Source organism: Mustela nigripes, chromosome 13 (genome assembly GCF_022355385.1).
Source record: "Mustela nigripes isolate SB6536 chromosome 13, MUSNIG.SB6536, whole genome shotgun sequence".
In the NCBI taxonomy this organism is placed as follows: domain Eukaryota; kingdom Metazoa; phylum Chordata; class Mammalia; order Carnivora; family Mustelidae; genus Mustela; species Mustela nigripes.
The window spans coordinates 98738812-98752329 of NC_081569.1; the positions used below are offsets into that span (position 1 = coordinate 98738812).

The 13518-nt window shown below is 39.7% G+C and overlaps 1 protein-coding gene across 2 annotated transcripts in view; it reads left to right on the forward strand.

Moving 5' to 3' along the window:
- Positions 1–13518, forward strand: part of GNG2 (G protein subunit gamma 2) — a 113866-nt gene that overhangs the window by 14651 nt on the left and 85697 nt on the right. The window contains exon 2 of one of the 2 annotated variants that reach the window (XM_059373197.1): positions 1821–1862. The exons of the other annotated variant lie outside the window; for it this stretch is intronic. The gene's annotated coding sequence lies outside the window, so the exon portion shown is untranslated. The remainder of the gene's footprint in view (positions 1–1820; positions 1863–13518) is intronic. 2 annotated transcript variants of the gene reach the window in all.

The following is a 13518-nucleotide window of genomic DNA, read 5'->3' on the forward strand; positions in this document are numbered from 1 at the left end:
TGGCCCAAAAGTTGCGCAAATCGTTTTTGCAGTGGTCCCACTGAACTTTGTCTCATGGCCACACACTTTGAAGAAATGGAGGCTGGGAAAAGTAGATATCCTTGACACATAGGATTCCTACCTTAAAAATCTATTATAAACTTGGAAGATCAGAGCAGATACTGACCATATATCTAGCAATTCCTGCTACTTCCATTATCCCTATAGGTAGAAGGGGCGATATGCTGTTTACATTTTGATGTACCTTCTTCCAGTCATTTTCCAGAATAATCTAGATCAGAAAGATTATAACATTTACTAGAAGATATTATTTGTGATATATTAGAAGAATATTATATGTGAAAAATATAAAGTGTATTTGAAAAATTATCTTAGAAAATATACTGAGGTTACACTATATATAATTCTGTATTTTTTCACATTACTTTATATCGTGTATATTTTTCCTCATCATTTAAGATTTTGTGTCTATTATTTCAAAAGTCCATCATGTAGAGTTTTTGTTTTACTTAATAAATTACATTACTTGTATTTAGGCTATTTCTAACACCTTGACAAAAATTCTTTGTCTACCTTTTGGATTTTTTTTTTTTTTTAATAAAGTCAAGGAGTGCTATCACTAAGACAATGATTGAGAATGTATTTGAGGATCTTGATGAAAGAGTCAAAACTATTTCCCTGGGAGGCTGCTAGCACCAATAATGCTGGGCCCTGAGCCCCCTTGGACAGGCCTCTTTTGCAAGTCCCACTAATCATTGTTACCCCTAGGATTCATTCTCTGGAAACAGATTGGTTTTGGCCCTTGGCTTTTTTATTTTTCTTTGCTGTCATTAATCATGAGATAATGCTTTCCTAATAACTTTGGCTCTTTTTAAAACATATGATCCCTTCTGGTCATCTGGGAATATAATTGGTTGGGCTGAGACTCCAGCACACCTGGCAGTCTGAAGTCACAGGAAATCTTTATAGACATGGATATTCATTTGGTCCTAGGACCCAAAGTGAATTTCACTCAACATTCTCCGAAGTCACGTGGCCAGGGGTGTCCGTGTCTCTGCTTCTAAACAACCTACACAATGTTAGACACTAAAGATGCTTTTATAATTCCTAAGTTGTCCAGATCTACCCTCTTAAAAGGGCTGGATACACACAAGTGGAAATCCAGCTCCTGTTCATAGCTCCTGGAACAAGAATGTGTTCTGCCTCTGCCCCTTTGGCCTGTTGGGAGCAAATCAGGTTAGTTCAGGGAAGAAAACTTCTTCTTAATCATCTCACTCACCAAGAACTCTGGTTCCCTTAGGTTCTAAGCCTACTTGATGTTTCATGTTTTTCGGCAGACCAGAGAAGTTCACAAAGAAAGAGACTCTTTTTTTTCACATCTGCTTCTTATTTATTTATTTATTTATTTATTTGACAGACAGAGATCACAAGTAGGCCAAGAGACAGGTAGAGAGAGAGAGAGAGAGAGAGAGAGAGAGGAGGAAGCAGGCTCCCTGCCGAGTAGAGAGCCCAATGTGGGGCTGGATCCCAGGACCCTGTGATCATGACCTGAGCCGAAGTCAGAGGCCTTAACCCACTGAGCCAACCAGGCGCCCCACATCTGCTTCTTAAAAGAAAAAGAGTTAACACAGTGCTTGTGTCCTGGCTCAGAAATGCAAGCCTCTGAGACCCTCTGCCCTTAGAGCTATTCAGCCGTTACCACCAAACTCTATTTACAGAAACACTCATTTGCTTATTCAGCTCTTATGTATCATGTTATTTTTCCTTTTTATTAAGGAAAAAACAAGAAGCATTCATTTTCCTCTCTGCTTTCTCAACAGCCCAGATCTGCCAGTGAGCCTCAGGCTTTGGGAACTGAAGAGGTAAGAATTAAGGAATATTTTCTCCCAGGAGCTTCTTGAATCTAACCAGACCTTGGAGCAGAAAAAAATATCCTAACAGATCCTGTAGACGAATGCATTTAACATGTGATGTTTATCAATAAGAAATATGCATAGAGGCTTTCGCAAAATTAGCAAGACTTCAGGATTTAAGAAAAAAGCAGCTACCCTCGATAATAGTTAAAATCAGATGTCTCGCCCAAATTTTCCCATTTTCTTCTAAAAACCTGAGTTGGAGAGCCTTGAGGTCACAGCCTGAAAATGTATTCCTATGGCACCAAACCTGATTGATTGTTTACGGCTACTGAAGACATACATACCCTGTGCAAGACAGACCTCATAGTAGATTAGATCAGAGAAGGGTAAGCCCTGTTCTTAACAGATTGGTTGTAGACATTGTAACGGCTTTTCCAGCAGCAACAAACAATAATAACAAAAGGTCAATCTGATGCTGTAGGGCTTTCTTCTTAAAGAAGCTGACTTGGCTTTTGAAAAGAGCTAAAGCCATCTGAATCTGGTTGTAGACTTGAAAGGTCCTCACCTTGCTGAGACAGGTGATAATGTGTTTGCCCTCCCTGACCTATAGTCAGCAATGTGGATTTTCCTCCTATTTAAAAATTTAACCTCATTAGGAAAAAATTTCAAGCTTTTTCCAAAATAGAATAATATCATGGACTTCCACATCCCCATCACTCAATTTCCACAACTGTCAACTCATGGCCAGTATTTTTCATTTATCCCACACCTATTTCTCTTCTTTCCCCACTGGACTATACATCAGTTGTTCGAATTTGGTTGTTGGATTTTTAATTGTTTATTTACATAACTATTTAGTGATTACAGGAGAGTGCTAATAAAAAAATCCTACCTCCCTATAACCTGATTTAATTACTGGAGCTGGTCTTTCATCATGTATTTATTCAGCAAGTTTTGAGTATTTGCTAGTATTAGAAATTTAGAATCTCTGATGTAGAGGGGCAGCTAGGTGGCCCAGGCAGTTGAGCAACTAACTCTTGGTTCTGCTCAGGTTATGATCTCATGGGTTGTGAGATCGAGACCTGCGTCGGGCTCCAAGCTTAGCAGGGAGTCTGCTTGAAGCTTCTCTCCCTTTGCTCCTCCCTCCCATTCTCTCTCTTTCTCTCAAGTAAATAAGTAAATCTTTAGGGGGAAAAAAAAAGAACCTCTGGTCTAGAGCTTATTAGAAGAAAGGCCTGTGTGAGTGTGCTTTAAAGACCGTATATAGCTACCCCATAGTGAGGTTCTTCTGGATTTAAGTACTTAGTGTCTTATAAATGAGTATGGAGCCATCCTTATATTCTACCAAATATAGTAGTCCCCCTTTGTTTGTGGGGGATACGTTCCAAGACCCCCCAGTGGATGCCTGAAATTGCACGAGTACTGAACTGTATGTATTCTGTGCTTCCTCATACACACACACACACACATATATGATAAAGTTTAATTATAAATTAGGCACAGTAAGAGATTAACAATAATAAAATAGAACATTTATAGCAATATACTATAATAAAAGTTATGTGATGTGGTCTTTCAAAATATCTTACTGGAGGCGCCTGGGTGGCTCAGTGGGTTAAGCCGCTGCCTTCAGCTCAGGTCATGATCTCAGGGTCCTGGGATCGAGCCCCGTATCAGGCTCTCTGCTCAGCGGGGAGCCTGCTTCCTCCTCTCTCTCTGCCTGCCTCTCTGCCTACTTGTGATCTCTGTCTGTCAAATAAATAAATAAAATAATAAAAAAATACATCTTACTGTATTGTGCTCGCCCTTCTTGTGATGTCACGTGGTGATAAAATGCCTACATGGGAGAGGAAATGAAGGGAATGACATAGGCATTGTGGCGAAGCATTAGGCCAGGGATCACGGGCTTCCTCGCAGGTGACCAAGGGCCCCTGAAACTGCAGAGAGCTAAACCTCGGATGAGTGCGGACTACTATATCACTAATAATGAAGATGGTCTTATATAAGTATTTGATGTTCTCTGTCTGATGTTTGTGTTGATTTCTTTCATGCTAATGAATGGACTTAAATTGCCTGGACAATCCAGGCAGACTTGCTCCATGGGAGTTGCTGGCAGGTTGAATGGGACAATTCTTCCTTGTACTCTTCGGTATTCCTGTTCTTGGCTCACAAAAGGCCTGTGGCATCTTCCAGTCATTGTGATATCCAGAGCACCCTAAGGAGACGTTGAGGACTACTGTGTCTTTGCACACAACTTTAGAGGGGTTGTCCTTTTCCATTCTCAAGCATTTTTGCTCCATGCAAAATTACTGATTTTACTTGTGCTCAGTGGTTCCTTATATAAGTGGTCATGTGCTAACAAACTAAAGAAAGAAGCAAAACCAAGTGGACATGTAAAGAAAAATGGTGTTTTGTGCTACTGAAGGGATTTTGAGCAAATTTGCTCTAGTATCAAATCTGTTTTTTTAAGTCTATATAGAGAAGTAAATTAAACACTGGGTAAGAAATGGTCAAATATTGGGGTTTAGGGCAATGTACTGCTAAAGCATCATGCAAATTGAAAAGCAGCAGTGATGAAGGTTATATTCTTGTTTGCTGTCATAACAAAATATCACAAACTTGGTGGCTCAAAAGCAATAAAAATTACCGTTCTGTAGGTTTGGTTCTGGAGGGATCTCTCTGGGCTTAAAGCAAAGTATAATAGAGCTCCCTTTCCTTCTGGAGGCTCTAGGAGAGAATTCTAGAGTTTACCTTCCTCTGTCTTCCAAGCCAATAGCATTGCCTCTCTGTCTGTCTTCTACTCTATCTACATCTCTTAACTCTGAACGCTTCTTTGATTTTAAGTCCCCATGTGATAAGATTTGGCCCACCTGAATAATCCGGGATACTCTTCCCTTCTGAAAGTCTTTAATTCAAAGTCCCTTTTCCCTTGTGAAGGTTACACATTCACAGGTTCCAGAGATTAGGACATGGACTTATTTGGGGGCTATTCTGTCTGCTACAAAGTGAAAGAGATTAGTTGTTCAGAAAAGCAGAAAGGCCTTAGGTAGCAGAGGTAGGAGTGTCTAACATTTCATTGTGAGGGGTGGAACAGGGTTAGGGTTCCCAGACTGCTGAAGCAAGTTCCTGTCTTGACTCTGCAAATCCTGTTTGTAGATATAGGCCCTGAAGGCTTTTGCTTTTCTTGGAGTATCTGGCATTGGATCTGGTGGATAGGTTGAAGTCCCACAGCTTCTTTCTTGGCCAGACCTTTTGGTACTGTGGGTGTGACCTCTGGAGAGCATGCTGATTTTGGAGTTCTTCTAACACTGGGGTGTTTGCCCACAATGTGCAGGTTCCAAGGTCTTTGAATAGTACCAAAGAAATGGGAGATTTTTATTTCATGCTGTTATGTCTGCCTGCCATATTATGCTATATTTATTAGGCTCTAAAATGTAGAAATTGGAGGAAAAAATAACATAATATCTTAGAACCTCACTGTAGTGGTATTTATTATAGCTAATTTCAAAGTATGGTTTAATTACCATCATATATCAGGTAGGTCATCCCCACAAAGTAAGAAACCATTTCTTGCCTCATGAGTGAAATAGACTGCTGGGTTATTTTTTTGAAAATCATCTTTGGAGTAGAATGTTGCTGGAAATTTTTGTTGGAGATTTTCAGCTATTTTTGTAGCAAATCCCCTCTCTATCCACGTTTAGACATTCCAACAATGCAGATCTGAAGACCAAACCTAGGACTAGCAATAAGCAACAGACCATCCTGATTTGTCCAAGACTGGAGGTTTTCGGGGACACAGAACTTTTGGTGCTAAAAGTGGGCTAGTCCTGGGCAAATTGGGACCACTGGTCACCGCACCAGATGTCTAACAAATGGCTCTAGTGGAAAGTAGCTGTCATGTCCATGAATTGTTAAAAGAGAAAAAATTTTTTTAAAGATTTTGTTTTGAGGGTGCCTGACTGGCTCAGTTGGAAGAGCAAGAGACTCTTGATCTCAGGGTTGTGAGTTTGAGACCCATGTTAGGTGTAGAGACTACTTTTTTAAAAAATTAGATTAAATAAATAACTAAATAAAGATTTTATTTTAAAAGTAATCTCTACACACATTGTGGGGCTCAAACTTAAAATCCTGAGACCAGGAAAGTAACTCATTCCACCGACTAAGCCAAGCAGGTGCCCCAAAATAGAAATTTTGATTAAACTAGGTAATGACAACAACCCCCAAGGTTTGGGTTGAAGATAGGAGTGACTCCAACTCTTAGAAAGTCTGTATCTGTATCCACATATACATGCTTGTTCAAACCAACTTAAAAAAAAAAAAAAAAAAAAGACAAACCCAAAAAACACTGACTGTCAGATTTAGCACTAAGAAGAACCTGTGACATTTAGGAAGTGTTACATTTCATGCCCTACCCTTTCAGTTCTCCAGTGTTATCAGCACCTTCCTACAAGATGCCTTCCATGAACACATCTTTAATAACTTCATCACTGAAGTGACCACAGTATCTCACCACATCTTTTTCTCAGCATGTCAGCGTGTTTGGAAATGATAAAAACTGAAGTTTGCCAAAGCAGCACAGGGCTCTCTCTCTCTTAGTTTGAATCTTGTCCTTTGTATGATGAAATGGAACTTTCCCACCTAAGAGGCAGCATAGACTGTCCAGAAAGAGGTAAGTATTAGGAAGATGATGTTGAAAGCCTGAGGGGAAGGGATTGGAATGGATTCTGTCTTGGCATGTTACGGAGCTTAAGAACTTGGTGCTTCCTGACCTTCCACATGGAGAGTGTGAGCTGCTTGCCCAGTTCTAAGTAGCTGCATCTGGGTAAAGACTTGTTCATTCCTTCTCCTTGTTTCTGTCATACACTGCCCTGTGTTAGCCACAGCAAGCCAGACTGAGAAAACAGGAATAATGAAGGTCCTAGGGTCTCACTTTTTACATTCTGTGACCTTTATTTGGATATTTTTGTTCTTTAAGCCACTGGGACCAAGAGGACTGCAAGAACAATGAACTAGCTTCCCTAGAACAGACTTTTTTGACTTTCAGAAGCTAAAACTCTTTTTTCTTTCTTTCTTCTTCTTTTTAAATGTATTTAATTGTTCCCTATCTTCCAAACTGCCCTAGTTGGTAGGTATAAGGAATTCTTCAATAACCAGCACTCCCCCAACCGCTACCACTTTCTTTTTCCAAGATAGATTGAGCTCTCTCAAGTCATGGAGGTTGGTCTGGGTTTCTGACAAGGAGAGGTCTGAGATAGAACTGTGGGTTATGTGGGTATCTTCCTCAACCCCTTTTTTTGGGTTCCTTCCTTCTAGGACAACCAATCCTGATTTCATTTTGTTAGGACTAGCATCATTTCAGCTTTAGACCACTGTTGTGTTTTGGTGAATCAAACAAGTTCCAGAAGAAATGAAAGCATACCCAATCAGTATGCAGTCATTTAAACCCAGATTCTTTTATTCTTTGCCAGCGAGAAATTAGAGAGTAAATAAATACGAAGTCCAAATGACTACTCTGGGTGCATGGTTCCTTTGGGGGTAATAGAAAGTCTTAGAACTAGAGAGAGGTGATGACTGCACAGCATTTTGGATGTACTAAGTGCTGTTGAACTGTACACTTTAAAATGGTTAATGGTTAATTTTCTGTTATGTGAATTTTATCTAAAAACAAAACAAAACTGATTGGATTTCAAGCAGGGTCGGGGGAAAGACTGCTTCTCTCTCTCTTTGAATTTTGGAAGAAGTCTGAGCCATTTTAATGCACTCAGGTTAAGTTTCTAGACCAAAATTATTGTTCTATCCTGTCCCATTACTCAGAGAAGATATTTAGACACAAAAGTGTCTGCAAGGCAGCACTGATGAAGAAATGCTCCAGGGGGTGAAGGAGGGACATCTCTGAGAGTTAAGACACTAGTTGTTCATTAAGAGGTATAGTTTTTGTTACTAGATTATAGACTGGCCTACACATGGCAAAGCTGCTCACAATAAAAATTTGTTTTCTAAGTTGAACCATTTAAAACACCGGACGGTCTTCTGACGTTCATGGGATAGACGTTGTGTCAACTAGGTTGGACCATTTTTTAATATCCTGTAGTTGCAGACTGTAGTTGGATATGATTAAATGGAAAGAGCCCAGATGTGATAACTTTAATGAAATGTGAGCAAGGTAACAAATTTCAGATACAGAAATTCCTTTTATTAAAACATCTCCTTTGACATCCCTGGGAGCTGTCACATGACCCAAGTCTGATGGGGACTTGTTTTAAGGGATGCTTACATAAGGGCTCACACAATCCCTGGTTTAATTATGAAGTTTTAACATTTTTTAATTCCTTCTAGATTTAGAGGCAACTATTCTGACCTTTCTGCAGAGATGTAACTAGGCAACCAGTAACAGGACCTAGCCAATACACAGCATCTGAACTTCATAGCCATTGCATCATTTTAAAAAATACCATTTAAATCCGTCTTTTAGCTCTGGCCTATGCTGCCGTGTAACCTTTCATTTCTTAGAAAATATCATGCAAATGCCCAAATGTAAAAGAGAATGGTTCCTAGAAGCCCAGCAGCCTCCGAAGTTCATAGGGAAGTGTGCCTATAAGAACAGCAGTAACAGAATTGTGAGTTAGCTGCATGCGCTGTGCTTTATAGTTGGGAATTAAGAAGATAGCTTTCATGTTTGGTGTGTGAAGGTGTAAGAGTTTAAAATCATATCCTCAGCAGGTGGCAATGAATATTCCTCACCGTATGATTAATGGAAAACATGTACAGTCACAGAGATGAAAGCTGGCTTTTATTCTGATGACGTTGATTTTACTTTGCTGGCAGGGTGGTCACTAGAAATACCTCATTTGATCAATAAATAAGAACTCACTGAAAGCTTTTTCTGTGTCAGACCCTATACTAGGTATATACTGTCGTCCTTTTCTGTGATAGCCATGGTTTTAATTTAGTTTTGTGTTATGAAAGGAATAGAATAGAAAGGAATAGATAATATTCAAGCAGTCGAGACAAACACAAATGAAAACTAGAAGTTTCTTTCCAAACACTAATTTCTAGCCCCACCCCCTGGAGGCTACCACTGTTAAGAGTCTCTCCAGAAGTGTTCATTTTTTTGGTTAATCTGTATGGGAAAGGTGAGTTTAATAAGTGCCACTAAAACCATCTGTTAGTAAGCTGCTCTTCTGGACTCAACCTTTTAATTTGGAGATGCTCCTTGAACTTCTTTCTGAGTTGCACATTTTGAAAACTGAAAAAAATATCAGCACCAAAGTGATCCCAGTGAAGCATAGTGGGAGGGAGGACTACACTGAAGGGTGTTACTGTGTAATTTTAGCCTCCCTCAAATTTACATTTACAACTTTAGTAATAAGCTTTCAGGTAGTTCCTTATAATTTTCAGAATCCTCTGGAGTACATGATCTCCCTTGATCATGTTGATGACCCCATGACTGTTCTCAGAGGATAAGTAAGTTGCCCGTGAGCACAGCTGACAAGGGAAAGGATCAGGACTTGAACCTGAGTCTATTCTAAGTTATATCCTTGTGCCAGACTACACTGATAACTGTTAGGAATGGAGAGACCCACAACCCCTTGGTGGCTCCTACATGACGGGGCTGTGCTGTTAAAGTGGATGGCCGCTGGACTTGCGCTGGGAAGATCTGGTTATGGTGTCATTCTGACTCTGCCCCCGGACAATGTATTTAATGCAGTACATACAAATTAGGGTGGCTGGCTCACTGCTCACAGTTTCTTCACTGACTCTGGCTATTCCTGTTTTGTTTGTTTGTTTGGGTAATACTGGCCACAAGGGTGGGGACTTGACCCAAGCTGGGGAAGCCACAGTATTTCACACCCAGACCACAGAAGGCGGTTCAAAGGGTGGACGTGACCCAGTGGGGGCCAGTAGGTTCTTCCTCTGGAATATTCCAACGCAAGTGGAGGATGAGGCCTCATCCTTCCTCATCTCAGGCCAGTAAGAGTCACATAAGGCCGTGTTTGAGTCTGCTGAAAAAAAGAAGTATGATGCCCAGAAAGGAAGCAAATGAGAGAGACAGATAAAGGGAAAGGAGAGCACTCACTAACAATCGGAGACCATGCATTCGGTTGATGTGAGTCAATACATTTCCATTTCCGTTTTTTACTTACACTAATACAAGTTGCTACAAAGAGTTCTGAATGATCTCTCCAGGTCTGTTTTCTCACCCGTAAAATGGGAGTTATAATATTTCCCCTGACTATGTTGGAACTGCTGTAAAGATTAGTTGAGATAATGAGTTGGAAAACACTGTAAAGTGTAAAATGCTGTACAAATGCAAAGCAGTATTATTCATTGATACATTGCATTGACTTAGGGAAAATCAAAAGCATGAATTTACCACTCATTTGGAAAATAAGTAGTGAGAACATTATAAGAGCCATCTGGTGTTATGCAAAATTAAATGGAAGCTGCCAGAGTCCTCCCCAATTCTTTTTTTTTTTTTTTTTTAATCTTCTCTCAGATACTCTCTGAGTTCTTAGGCATTCATGATGAATACAAAGATAGAGCTTACCTTGCTGGCTCAAGTTAGTTCAGTGAGTTTCTCCCCTTGGTCTGTGGCTAAAATCTTTAGCAAACATGAACACACACACACACACACACACACACACTCTCTCTCTCTCTCAAACCAAACAAAAATAGTCCCATATTAAATAACAACAACAACAACAATAGTTAGCTCTTTTTTACTGTGCTATGTGACATTTTGCCTTCATTACTGAAAAATCATCAAAGAAAATTAGCCTTAAAGTAGTTATGTAGTTATTCTCGTTATAGAATTTTCTTCATTTGGGAATTATACAGTCGGGTTAATTTTGGAGACTGGAGATTAGTTGTTTTGGGCTTAGATGGGATCAGATCCATCTTTTTCCTTAATGGACTTATATCTTTGATGTAGGCTTTCAGTAATCAAAATCTGTTTGAGATTATAATTTATGTCTGACACAGAAGCATCACTTCACTTTTATAGCATTTTTTACTATACATGATAATACCTCTCAATGAAGGAAAACAGATGGTACCTCTGAAATCTGCTCTTTTTCCTAGATTTGCCATTTAGGCAGTTTTTATTGTAGCAAACATCTCTTTTTTGTATTGATTGTTAGACTTCCCCAGAAGTGGTTTAAAGTCTCAATCTAAGTAATGTATGAAGAGATGTTGAAGGTGCCATGGAAATATGATTTGTAAGCATGAATAAGGATGATGGAGCAACCTGAAAATGTTTTACATCTCTCACATTTTAAAATCCGAGAAATGCCTCCGCCACCTTTCCTGTGCTCGTATATCTTGTGAATATGTCTTTGTGTTACATGACTGCCGGTGCAGTAAGTTTGAGTCAGTGTTGTTTGAGCTCTCCATTCCACATCTCACCTAGCCATTGTTTATTTTTGCCTGGGCTTGATATCAACCCCACGAATGTCAGTGTTTTCATATAAATCGAAGACATGGAGTTAAGTTCATTTTCTGAATAAGGCATACTCTTAGCCCTCAGAAAATGTCTGTTGTACTGGAAACATTTGGCATCCTCAAATTGGTTAATTTTAGGAGAACTTAATAAAGAGAATATTTACGAGGACATGGGCAGAGTTTAGGGAAAGTGCACTTCTCTTTGGCTCCTTTACTATTATGGGACTGAAGGGATGCGGGTGGGGAGAAGTGACCTCCTGCGAGAAGCTGCAGCCTCCAGGAAAGGGGTGGAGCCAGATTATAATGACTCTAGAGGCAGGGATCCCAGAAAACCTATAAGCTGAAATTATCCTTTTTCCCTCTGAACTGCTTATGCTCCCCATTGGCCAAACCCAACTGGAAGACAAAGAACAAAGAAACCTGCTGCTGAGTTCATCCAGTTTAGTTTCCTGAGTCATAGAGCTTGGTGGAATGGGATGGAAAATAGGTCTGAAGGGGCAAATGGAAGATATCTAGCATAGGGAACCTTCATTATGAAATTCTTGCATGAAAGAAATGGCATTCCTTCCTCCCCTCAATTTAGCTATCTTACCAAAACAATAGTTTTAACCAACTTTCATTTTTTTCATTAATTTTACTTACTCCAGGGTATAGCCCATGATCAGAGTGGCCCAAGCACAATGGTAGCATTTGGACAAACTTTAGCTGTGAATGTACATGGTAGGATGATCTGGAGGTTGTACAGAGGTGAGGAAGTGACTCAGGTACTTGTCCCATACAGAGAGGGGATGGTAACCTCAACCTAGAGCCCAAGTTTAGTGCTAGGGGTGTCCAAAGGCAGATAGACACCTCAGAGCAACTTTGACTTGTCACCGTTCTTGGACCTCCCATATTCAAAAGTGGAACCTATAGTCCCAGTGAAGTACAATGCTCGGCTAGTGAGTTGAGTGGCTAGTTTTGTTTTGTCCAGCTTGCTTTTAATCTCAGATGAGTCATTTTCACTTCTTTGACCCAGGGACCAGGATTACTTCCTTGATTTAATCCATATTAACTACTCTGATCCACTAAAAGTGAATAAATCAACTGACTCGGACTAATCCCCATAATTGGAGAGGTAATTGTGGAAGCTCACCATGATAGGCGAGAGGAAACAAATTTGGTACACCACAATAAAGCATGAACCTCTTCTGTGGGCCAGAAAATTCCCTGACTGGGGAAGTGCTGGGACCCAGGGATTCCAGAAAAAAGAGTTGGGTCTGTAATAGGAACTGTGACTGGCAGTGTGGTATAGAGAAAAGAAGGTGGGTTTGGGGGTTAAGAGTAAGAGATCTCAGTTTAATACTGATGGCAGCCACCATGGCAAATTATTGAACTCTCAATCTCAAGTTCCTTTGTGCATAAAATGAAAATAATTTGACTTGTTGCAAAATTAACTAAAACCATATATGCAAAACAAAGGCAGGTTTTTTTTTTTTTTTAAATACAGTAGTCATTCAGATACTTTTTTGGGGAGTATACTCACTTTTTTAAAAAGTTTATTTACAGCTTTATTGAGATATTACTGGCATACAGTAAATGGTACATATTTGAAGGTAATAAGTTTTGAATGAAGACACCCATGAAACCATCTCCACAATCAAGATAATGAGTATTTCCATTCCAGAGTTTCCTCATACCTAATAACTGTCTTTCCTTCCCATGCCCATCGGCAGGCAGTCACTGATCTGCCTTCTGTCACCCTAGAAGAGTTTACGTTTTCTAGTATTTTACATAAATGCAATCATATTATGTATGTTTTCTGGCTTTTGCTCAGCATGGTGGCAAGAGACACATCCTGGTTGTAAGGATCAGGAATTTGTTTCTATTATTATGGAGTAGTATTCTGTTGGATTGGTGTGCCACCGTTTGCTCAGCCACTGGGGATCATGTTTTGTTTCCTTTCTCCTTCTTCTTTCTTCGTTAATACTATAAGAAAAAACTTTCACATATTCCATGTTACCACAGTTGACCTTTTCATTGATATCCTCTGGGAGTAGGGTGGCTACTACAATTGGGTATAAATGCAGATAGAACAGTAATTGTGTTTATTAATTCCTGGTTTAGGTTGATTCTGAACTGAAGCTCAGTTCTTTCACAGAAATAAGCAACCTGGGGCATACAGCCCAAATGTCCATCAACCGATCCCTGGATGAAATTGCGGTGTATCTATGCAATAGAATAT